Here is a 12,111-nt window from a genome sequence, read left to right as displayed (position 1 = left end):
TTATTGTGAAATTACATAATTACTTATAATTTATTAGTTTATGTAATAATTAAAGTAATTTGAATTATTCACTAGACTATTATTCACATTATCCCGAGCTAGTATCTCGCCGGCAAGAATTCACTCAGACAACCAGATTCTTCTAAGACAAAGCTTTATTGCTTCTTCTGAAGGAAGACTCTGAACCCGGAAAATGGTGCTGCTTATATACCCCTCTGTGTGACGTGTCAGCTCCTGATTAGCTGCTCACTCATCACCCCACTACTACGCCCCGGGGTGGGCAGTGACTTGGCACAAATTTACTCTTACACCTGCACACATTACTTGTTTACCAGTTAGGCACAGCGGAGGCCAGTGCCATCTTGTAATGGTGATTGCTCACGGCTCTCCACATCACATGTCATCTATAATTTGAAGCAGAATTCCCAATATTACTTTTCATGAATTTTGCCCTAAATCTTTCATCTTTTACAAGAATTTTTAGATGGAATATCTTAAATGGATTTTATGTGAAGAGAAAGAAAAAATCCTGTTATTTGAATGTGCATAAAAGCTAAGAGTAAAGTTTGACATGGGGCAAAGGCACCATGAATAAAGAATAAAAATTTAAAATAATTAGTATTTTAGTTATATTTATAAACGAAGTATAAGATTAAGTACTACAGTGTAACCGAAAAAGCAATATCATTTACATCTGCCTAGTCCTCAAATACTCTATATGATTATTGTGTCACTCTCATGAACTGAGTACATGGTGGCCATTAATTGTTCCATGAGTATAGATCTGAATAATCTACCTTTTATTAAGTTATTGAAAATCTCTTCTACATTCATAATTCTAAATGCATGTGCATTTAAAGTATATTGTTGGTTTCCATAAAGATATTAAAACAGTTGAAAATTCTTTGTTTAGCTCTGTACCCCATTTTTAATAGGGTTATTTGATTTTCTGGAGTCCATCTTCTTGAGCTCTTTGTATATATTGGATATATGCCTCCTCTCTGATTTAGGATTGGGAAAGATCCTTTCCCAATCTGTTGATGGCCTTTTTGTCTATTTGATAGTGACTTTGCCTAACAGAAGCTTTGCAATTTTATGAGGTCCCATTTAGCGATTCTTGCTCTTATAGCAGAAGCCATTGGTGTTCTGTTCAGAAATTTTTCTCCTGTGCCCATGTATTCAAGGCATTTCCCCACTTTCTCCTCTATAAGTTTCAGTGTCTCTGTTTTTATGTTGAGTTCCTTGATCCACTTAGACTTGAGCTTCATACAAGACCATAAGAATGGTTCAATTTGCTTTTTTCTACATGCTAACCGCCACTTGACCCAGCACTATTTGTTGAAGATGCTATCATTTTCCACTGGATAATTTTAGCTCCTTTGTCAAAGATCAAGTGACCATAGGTGTGTGGGTTCATTTCTGCATCTTCAATTCTATTCTATTGATCTACCTGTCTTTTGCTGTACCAGTACCATGCAGTTTTATCACAATTGCTCTGTAGTACAGCTTGAGGTCAGGCATGGTGATTGAACCAGAGGTTCTTTTATTGTTGAGAATAGTTTTTGTTATCCTAGAATTTTATTTTTCCAGATGATTTTGTAAATTGCCCTTTCTAATGCAGTGAAGAATTGAGCTGGAATTTTGATGGGGATTGCATTGAATCTGTAGATTGCTTTCGGCAGAATAGCCATTTTGACTATATCAATCCTGCAAATCCATGCACATGGAAAATTTTCCATCTTCTGAGATCTTTTTCAATTTCTTTCTTCAGAGACTTGAAGTTCTTATAATACTGATTATATATACTAATAATGCTTAGTTAGAGTCACACCAAGGTATTTTATAATATTTGGGAAAATTGTGAAGTGTTTTGTTTCCCTAGTTTTGTTCTCAGCCCATTTATTCATTGTGTAGAGAAAACAATTGATTTGTTTGAGTCCATTTTATATCCAGCTACTTCACTGAAGCTGTTTAACAGGTTTAGGAGTTCTCTGGTGGAATTTTTAGGGTCACTTATATATACTATCATATCATCTGCAAATAGTAATATTTTTACTTCTACTTTTCCAGTTTGGACTCTCTTGATCTCCTTTTGTTGTCAAATTGCTCTGGCTAGGATTTCAAGTACTATATTGAATAGGTAGGGAGAAAATGGGCAGCCTTGTCTAGTCCCTGATTTTAGTGGGATTGCTTCAAGTTTTTCTCCATTTAGTTTGTTGTTGCCTTTTGGTTTGCTGTAGATTGCTTTTATTATGTTTAGGTATGGGCCCTGAATTCCTGGTAATTCAAAGACTTTTATCATATAAGGGTGTTGGATTTTGTCAAATGCTTTCTAAGCTTCTAATGGGATGATAATGTGTTTTTGTCTTTGAGTTTGTTTATATAGTAAATTATGTTGATAGATTTCATTATATTAATCCACCCTTGCATCCCTGGGATCAATACTACTTGGTCATGGTGGATTATCATTTTGATGTGTTCTTGTATTCAGTTTGTGAGGATTTTATTAAGTATTTTTGCACCAATATTTATAATGAAAATTGGTTTGAAGTTCTAATTCTTTGTTGAATCTTTGTGTGGTTTAGGTATCAGAGTAAGTGTGGCTTCATAGAATGAATAGGGTGGAGTACCTTCTGTTTCTATTTTGTGGAATAGTTTGAGGAGAGTTGGAATTATGTCTTCTTTGAAGGCCTGATATAACTCTGCACTATACCCATCTGGTCCTGGCTTTTTTTTTTTTTTTTTTTTTTTTTTTGGTTGGGAGACTATTGATGATTGCTTCTATTTCTTTAGGGGAATTGGGACAGTTTAGATCATTAATCTGATCCTAATTTAATTTTGTTATCTGGTGTCTGTCTCAGAAGTTGTCCATTTCATCCAGGTTTTCCAGTTTTATTCAGTATAGCCTTTTGTACTATGATATGATGATGTTTTGGATTTCCTCTGGTTCTGTTGTGATGTCTCCTTTTCATTTCTGAATTTGTTAATTAGGATACTGTTCCTGAGGCCTCTAGTAAGTCTGGCTAAGGGTTTATCTTTCTTGCTGATTTTCTCAAAGAACCAGCTCCTGGTTTGGTTGATTCTTTGACTAGTCCTTTTTGTTCCCACTTGGTTGACTTCAATCATGAATTTGATTATTTTGTGCTGTTTACTCCTCTTTGGGAAATTTGGTTCCTTTTGTTATAGAGTTTTTAAGTGTGCTTTAAAGCTACTACTGTCTGTTCTCTCTAGTTTCTTTTTGGCATCACTCAGAGCTAGGTGTATTCCTCATAGGACTGCTTTCATTGTGTACCATAAATTTTGGTACGTACATCAAAACAATTATCCATCATGATCAAGTAGGCTTCAGGTATGCAGTGATGGTTTAATATATGGAAAACCATCAAATAATCCACTATAAAAATAAACACAAAGACAAAAACAACATGATCATGTCTTTAGATGTACAGAAATCATTTGATAAAACCCTCCATTCATTTACAATAAAAGTCTTGGAAAGATCAGGAATTCAAGTCCCAGACCTAAACATAATAAAATCAATATACAGCAAACCAGTAGCCAATATCAAACTAAATGGATACAAAATTGAAACAATCCCACTAAAATAATAATTAGACAAGGCTGCGCTCTTCTCCCTACCAATTCAATATTCTTGAATTCCTAGCCATATCATTTAGACAACAAAAAGAGATCAAGTGGATAATTTGGAAAGGAAGAAGTCAAAATATTACTATTTGCAGATTACGATAGTATATATAAGTGACACTAAAAATTCTACCAGGAAACCCCTAAACCTGATAAACAGCTTCAGTGAAGTAGATGGATATAAAATTAACTCAAACAAATCAGTAGTCTTTCTCTACACAAAGGATAAACAAGCTGAAAAACAAATTAGGGAAACAACACCCTTCAAAATAGTCACAAATAATATAAAATAGCTTGGTGTGACTCTAACTAAGGAAGTGAGATATCTGTATGTGAAGAACTTCAAGTCTCTGAAGAAATAAATCCAGGAGAATATCAAAAGATTCAAAGATCTCCCATGCTCATGGATTGGCAGGATTAATCTAGTAACAATGCCTATCTTGCTGAAAGAAATCCACAGATTCCATGCAATCACCATCAAATTTCTAATTCAATTCTTCAACAAGTTAGAAAGGTCAATTTGCCAATCTGTTGGTGGCCTTTTTGTCTTATTGAAGGTATCTTTTGCCTTACAGAAACTTTACAATTTTATGAGGTCCCATTTGTTGATTCTAGATCTTCCAGCACAAGCCATTGCTGTTCTAGTAAGGAATTCTTCCCCTGTGCCCATATCTTCAAGGCTTTTCCCCACTTTCTCCTCTATAAGTTTCAGTGCCTCTGGTTTTATGTGGATCTCCTTGATCCACATATATTTGATCTTAGTACAAGGAGATAGGAATGGATCAATTCACATTCTTCTACTTGATAACCACCAGTTGTGACAGCACCATTTGTTGAAAATGCTGTCTTTTTTCCCACTGGATGGTTTTAGCTCCAATGTCAAAGATCAAGTGACCATAGGTGTGTGGGTTCATTTCTGGGTCTTCAATTCTATTCCATTGGTCTACTTGTCTGTCTCTATACCAGTACCATTCAGTTTTTATCACAATTGCTTTGTAGTACACCTTTAGGTCAGGCATAGTGATTCCACCAGAGGTTCTTTTATCCTTGAGAAGAGTTTTTGGTATCCTAGGTTTTTTGTTATTCCAGATGAATTTGCAAATTGCCCTTTCTAATTACTTGCAAAATTGAGTTGGAATTTTGATGGGTAATGCTTTGAATCGGTAGATTGCTTTTGGCAACATAGCCATTTTTACTATATTGATCCTGCCAATCCATGAGCATGGGAGATCTTTCCATATTTTGTGATCTTCTTTAATTTCTTTCTTCAGAGACTTGAAGTTCTTGTCATACAGATCTTTCACTTCCTTTGTTAGTATCATGCCAAGGTATTTTACATTATTTGTGACTATTGTGAAGGGTGTTGTTTCCCTAATTTCTTTCTCAGTGGGTTTATCCTTTGTGTAGAGAAAGAACTTTTACTTGTTTAAGTTAATTTTATATCCAGCTACCTCACTTAACCTATTTATCAGGTTTAGGAGTTCTCTGGTGGAATTTTTAGGGTCACTTATATATACTATCCTATCATCTGCAAATAGTGATATTTTGATTTCTTCCTTTCCAATTTTTATCCCCTTGATCTCCTTTTGTTGCTGAATTGCTCTGGCTAGGACTTCAAGTACTATGCTGAATAAATAGGGAGAAAGTGGGCAGCTTTTGTCTAGTCCCTGATTTTAGTGGGATTGCTTCCAGGTTCTCACCATTTACTTTGATGTTGGGTATTGTTTTGCTTTTATCATGTTTAGGTATGGGCCTCAAATTCCTGATCTTTCCAAGACTTTTATCGTGAACGGGTGTTGGATTTTGTCAAATGCTTTCTCCCCATCTAACAAGATGACCATTTGGTTTTTATCTTTGAGTTTGTTTATATAGTAGATTACATTGATGGATTTCCATATATTAAATCATTCATGCATCCCTGGAATGTAACCCACTTTGTCAGCATGGATGACTGTTTTGATGTGTTCTTGGATTTGGTTAGCAAGAATTTTATTGAGTACTTTTCATCGATATTCATAAGGGAAATTGTTCTGAAGTTCTCTATCTTTGTCGGGTCTTTCTGTGGTTTAGATATCAGAGTAATTGTGGCTTCGTAGAATGAATTGGGTAGAGTACCTTCTGCTTTTATTTTGTGGAATAGTTTGTGAAGAAATGGAATTAAATATTCATTGAAGGTCTGATAGAACTCTGCACTTAACCCATCTGATCCTTGGCTTTATTTGGTTGGGAAACTATTAATGACTGCTTCTATATCCTTAGGGAATATAAGACTGTTTAGATCAATACTCTGTTCCTGATTTAACTTTGGTACCTGGTATCTGTCTAGTAATTCATTCATTTCATTTCATCCAGGTTTTCCAGTTTTGTTGAGTATAGCCTTTTCTCGAAGGACCTGAAGGTGTTTTGGATTTCTTCATGATCTGTTGTTATGTCTCCCTTTTCATTTCTGATTTTGTTAATTAGGATGCTCTCCCTGTGTCCTCTAGTGAGTCTGGCTAAGAGTTTATCTATCTTGTTAATTTTCTCAAAGATCCAGTTTCTTGTTTGGTTGATTCTTTTAATAGTTTTTCTTGTTTCTACTTGGTTGATTACACCCAAGTTTGATTATTTCCTGTCCTCTACACCTCTTGGGTGAATTTGCTTCCTTTTGTTCTAGAGTTTTTAGGTGTGTTGTCAAGCTGCTAGTGTGTACTTTCTTTATTTTCTTTTTGGAGGCACTCTGAGCTATGGGTTTTCCTCTTAGAAATTTTTCCATTGTGTCCCATATTTGGGTATGTTGTGGCTTCATTTTAATTAACTCTAAAAGGTCTTTAATTTCTTTCTTTATTCCTTCCTTGACCAAGGTATCATTGAGAAGAGTGTTGTTCAGTTTCCACTTGAATGTTGACTTTCTATTATTTATGTTGTTATTGAAGATCAGCCTTAGTCCTAGGTGATCTGATAGGATGCTTGGGTTGATTTCAATATATTTTATCTGTTGAGGCCTGTCTTGTGACCAATTATATGGTCAATTTTGGAGAAGGTACCATGAGGTGCTGAGAAGAAGGTGTATCCTTTTGTTTTAGGATAAAATGTTCTGTAGATATCTGTTAAATCCATTTGTTTCACAACTTCTGTTACTTTCGATGTGTCCCTGTTTAGTTTCTGTTTCCACGATCTGTCCATTGATGAAAGTGGGGTATTGAAGACTCCTACTATTATTGTGTGAGGTGCAATGTGTGCGTTGAGCCTTACTAAAGTTTCTTTACTGAATGTGGCTGCCCTTGAATTTCGAGCAAAGATATTTAGAATTGAGAGTTCCTCTTGGAGGATTTTAACTTTGATTAGTATGAAATGTCCCTCCTTGTCTTTTTTGATAACTTTGTGTTGGAAGTTGATTTTATTTTATATTAGAATGGATACTCCAGCATTGTTGTTCAGGCATTTGCTGGGAAATTTGTTTTCCAGCCTTTCACTCTGAGGTAGTGTCTTTCCTTTTCCCTGAGATAGGTTTCCTGTAACCAGCAAAATATTGGGTCCTGTTTGTGTAGCCAGTCTGTTATTCTCTGTCTTTTTACTGGGGAATTGAGTCCATTGATATTAAGAGATATTAAGGAGAAGTAATTGTTGCTTCCTATTGTTTTTGTTAGAGTTGGCATTCTGTTCTGTGGCTATCTTCTTTTAGGTTTCTTGAAGGATTACTTTCTTTCTTTTTCTAGGGTGTAGTTTCCATCCTCCGATTTTTTCTTCCTGTGATTATCCATTGAAGGGCTGGATTTGTGGAAAGATATTGTGTGAATTTGGTTTTGTCATGGAATACTTTGGTTTCTCCATCTACGGTAATTGAAAATTTGGCTGGGTATACTAGCCTGGGCTGGCAATTATGTTCTCTTAATGTCTGTATAACATTTGCCCAGGATCTTCTGACTTTCATAGTCTCTGGTGAAAAGTCTGGTGTAATTCTAATAGTCCTGGCTTTATATGTTACTTGACCTTTTTCCCTTACTGCTTTTACTACTCTATCTTTATTTAATGCATTTTTTGTTCTGATTATTATGTGTCGGGAGGAATTTCTTTTCTGGTCCTGCCTATTTTGAGTTCTGTAGGCTTCTTGTATGTTCATGGGCATCTCTTTCTTTTGGTTTGGGGAATTTTCTTCTATAATTTTGTTGAAGATATTTGCTGGCCCTTTAAGTTGAAAATCTTCATTCTCATCTACTCCTATTATCTGTAGGTTTGGTCTTCTCATTGTGTCCTGGTTTTGACTTAGGATTTTTTTTTTTTGCATTTTGCATTTTCTTTAATTATTGAGCCCATGTTCTCTATGGAATCTTCTGTACTTGAGATTCTTTCTTCTATCTCTTGTATTCTGTTGCTGATGCTCACATCAATGATTCCAGATTTCTTTTCTAGGTTTTCTATCTCCAGCATTGCCTCACTTTGGATTTTCTTTATAGTGTCTACTTCCATTTTTAGGTCTTGGATGGTTTTATTCAATTCCATCACCTGTTTGGTCGTGTTTTCTTTCAATACTTTAAGGGATTTTTGTGCTTCCTCTTTAATGACTTTTACCTGTTTAGCAGTGTTGTCCTGTATTTCTTTAAGTGAGTTATTAAAGTCCGTCTTGATGTCTTCTACCATCATCATGAGATATGCTTTTAAATTCGGGTCTAGCTTTTCGGGTGTGTTGGTGTATCCAGGACTGGCTGAGGTGGGAGTAATGGGTTCTGATGATGGTCGGTGGTCTTGGTTTCTGTTAGTAAGATTCTTATGTTTGCCTTTCAATGTCTGGTAATCTATGGAGTTAGCTGGTATATTTGTCTCTGGTTAGATCTTGTTACTCCAGTGATTCTGGTAGCCTCTATCAGCAGACCTGGGACAAGAAATGATTATACATGTCGAAAATGGCTACAAAAATTGGTCAAAATGTCATAATAACAAACACTAGTTTTCATAATCTTCATCATCATAACTTGAGGCTGGCAATAACAAGTATAAGTGTATACACACATATTTAAACAAGAGTTTCATAGGCATATCACATCAACTGAGAAAAGGCACAAAATGAATTTACTCAGCCTCAGGTTTCTGATCTAGATTATAGCATCTGACGTAAACTCCTTCTGATTGAGTTCACAATAAATCCGACTGGAAGAGAGTTGGTTTTATCCTTGATATCTGAACCACTAGTTCACACGAAGGAAATGCATGTCTGTTATGGAGGTAATTTAGTTAACATACACTGTCAAAAGACAAGCAGTAATGTTGGTAAATCACCAAAAGCCTTCATATCCCTTCATTGACAATGTAAATGTAACCCAGCCTAATAGACATTTTCAGTCTAGAGCAAAGTTAATTTCTTTGTGTCCTTCAGTTATAGTCTACAAGTGCATTACTTTTATCCATGGGTTTTGACCATCTAGTCCTGGCCAAACAAACAAAAAACAAAAAAACAAACAAAAACAAAGAAAAAGACAAAACAAACAAGTAAACAAATACCCCTACTATTATAATTCGTATTGTTTCTGTTAAATCCCTGGCAAATAATTCACAGGAATCTAATCTATTCAAAGCACAGATATTTTCAAGTTATAACCTCACAGGCTTCATTAATATCCCTTCCTTATCATATAGCATACCTTTTAAGGTTGGTTTTATTCTTGAAGTGAGCAGTAATATTGTTACAATTTATTTGGAAGTATGGTTATACTTTGTTGTCTTTCAAAGGCTTTTCCAATCTAATCTTACTAGGTGGTTAACATTTTGTCATTCTATAAAATGAAGTCACTTTCCAGAAGATACGCAGGACAAAGCAACATCTCAAACCATCTCTGTATAACAAAAACTACAGTAACAAAAGCAATCTTCGTTTATCATTGTGAAAAGGTATTCTACTCAATTTTCAGCAAAGGTCACATGATACCAGAAATGTACAGCTAAAATGATAATGTATTTGAACAACCTCTGTCAATTTATTTGCTGCAAAGAACAAGTTTTGTTACAAAGCAACGATATGCAGTAATAACTTAACTAGTTCTCTCTAATCTTCAGACCTCCCTGAGAAATTAAACTTAATGTAATCTTTAGCTTCTTACATAGAGCATTCCTATATATAACCACCCCAATTAGCTCAGGAATACTCAATTAATCAGTTCAGGCATAGTGAACAACAGTGATCAATATGGCTATGATCCATCCTGATGTACTTGCTTATTACCTGGATCAGTTTGGCACTGGGTATCATTGTTCCTGAATCTATTGCCACTCTTTTCACTACAGGTTGGCTGGATAAATATATTCACTATTATTATAACCTATATTTGGAAGGAAATATAGCCATTGTATACTATGCAGAGTAGCAAATGCCCAAATCCTGAAAAGACTTTATTACATTTACCTTAGATGTTCTGTCATATATATATATATATATATATATATATATATATATATATATATATACACACACACACACACACACACACACACACACACATATATATATATATATATATATATATATATATATATATATATATATATATATAAAGGAATTATTTCCCCTGGAATTGAAAAATATTTCTTAGAAGCTTCTAAACACAAAATTAGACTTTGTAAAATCATTTCTTCCTTACAAAATCAAGATTCACAAAAATATCCCCTCATTAGACTTCCATTTACCCAAACAGACATATTCCCCAGCTTTCTATGATCACATAAATCAACCAATGTCTTTTCTACACATTGATGCATGAAAAGGCTTAGAAAAGCCACTATAATCCCATACTGGTCTCATGGTCCCTGCTGAATTATCCCTTTATTTACCACCTTTCTGAACACAGTTTAACACTAAGCAGTGAACTGTGCTTCAAACACAAAATTCCAGATCCATGGCTCCCTGAGTGGCATCTGTACTTCCTAAATTATTCTTCAGCCACTACTGAATAATATACCTTGTTATTAGCACTTCATGTTACCACTTCATCAGGGACTAAATAAAAGTAGAAATTAAAGACTTTCTAGAATGAAAATGAAGACACGGCATCCCGCAAATTATGAGACATAATGAACGCAGTATTAAGAGGAAAATTCAAAGCACTAAGTTCCTTTATAAAGAAATTTGAAGGATACTAATATAGCCACTTTACAACTCTTCTGAAAGCTCTAAAAACAAAAGATTCAAACATATCCAAAGCAGTAGAGGGCAGGGAATCAATTTAATGGCTGAAATCAGATAATTAGAACCAAAGACAAAAATACAAAGAATTATTAAAACTAAGAGTTGGTTCTTTGAGAAAATATACTATTAGACACTCTAAATGAAGGGCATAAAGAAAGTTTAAATTAAACACAATATGAAATGAAAATGAAGACATAACAATAGAAACCAAAGGAATTAAAAAATCACCATACATTACTACACATGACTATTCTCAACATAACTGGAAAATGTATTTGAAATTGATGATTTTATAGACAGATATCATGTCCTGGCATTCTTATATCAGGATTAGGCAAAATATTGAAACAATCCCGTAACAACTAAGGAATTAGTAGTAATTAAAAATTGCCTAAGCAAATACAGCACAGGGACAGATGATTTCAATGCACAATACTTTCAGACCTTCAAAGAAGACCTAATATCAATACATCAAACTATTCCATGAAAAAGAAACAGAAAGTACTCTAATTCCCTTTATTAGGCCACAGTTACTCTGATACATAAACTACACAAAGACCCGAGAAAGAAAGAGAACTTTAGAATGTTCTTGTTTATGAATTTCTATGCAAAAATACTCAATAAAATTCTCACAAACCAATTAAGTATACATCAAATAATCACTCACAATTATAATGTTGGTTTATTCCCAGTGATTCAATGACTATTCAATATAAGAAAATATATCAAAATAATAAACTTTGTAAACAAACTAAAGGAAAAAATAACATGATCAACTGATTAGATTCTGAAAGAGCCTTTGAGTACATGCAACACCCCTTCATGTTAAATGTTCTGAGTGATCAGGAATTCAAGGCATAATAAAAGAAATATATAAAAAAAACAATATCCAATATCAAATTAAGTGTGGAGAAACAAATATCAGTCACACTAAAGTCAGGGACAAGACAAAGTTGCACACACTTTTGAATCTATTATTTATAGTATTTAAAGTTCTAGCAAAACAACTAGAAAACAAAAAGATATAAATGGGTTACCAATTGTGAACAGGAAGAGAATCACGGTATTCCTATATAGAGATACTATGATAGTATACCAAAGCAAAAAACAAAATTCCACAAAGGAAACTTCTGTAGCTGGGGAAACACCTCAGCAAAGTGGCAGACAATAATGTTAACTCAAAAAAATCAACAGCCTTCCTTTATTAAAATGGCAATCAGGCTGAGAAAGCAATTACTGAAACAACAACCTGTACAATAACCACTGATATCATGTTGTAATTCTTACTCAGAAAGTAAAGGATCAGTATG

This window comes from Mus musculus, chromosome 7 (genome assembly GCF_000001635.26).
Source record: "Mus musculus strain C57BL/6J chromosome 7, GRCm38.p6 C57BL/6J".
Lineage (NCBI taxonomy): Eukaryota > Metazoa > Chordata > Mammalia > Rodentia > Muridae > Mus > Mus musculus.
Note: the sequence above shows the minus strand (reverse complement) of the source record.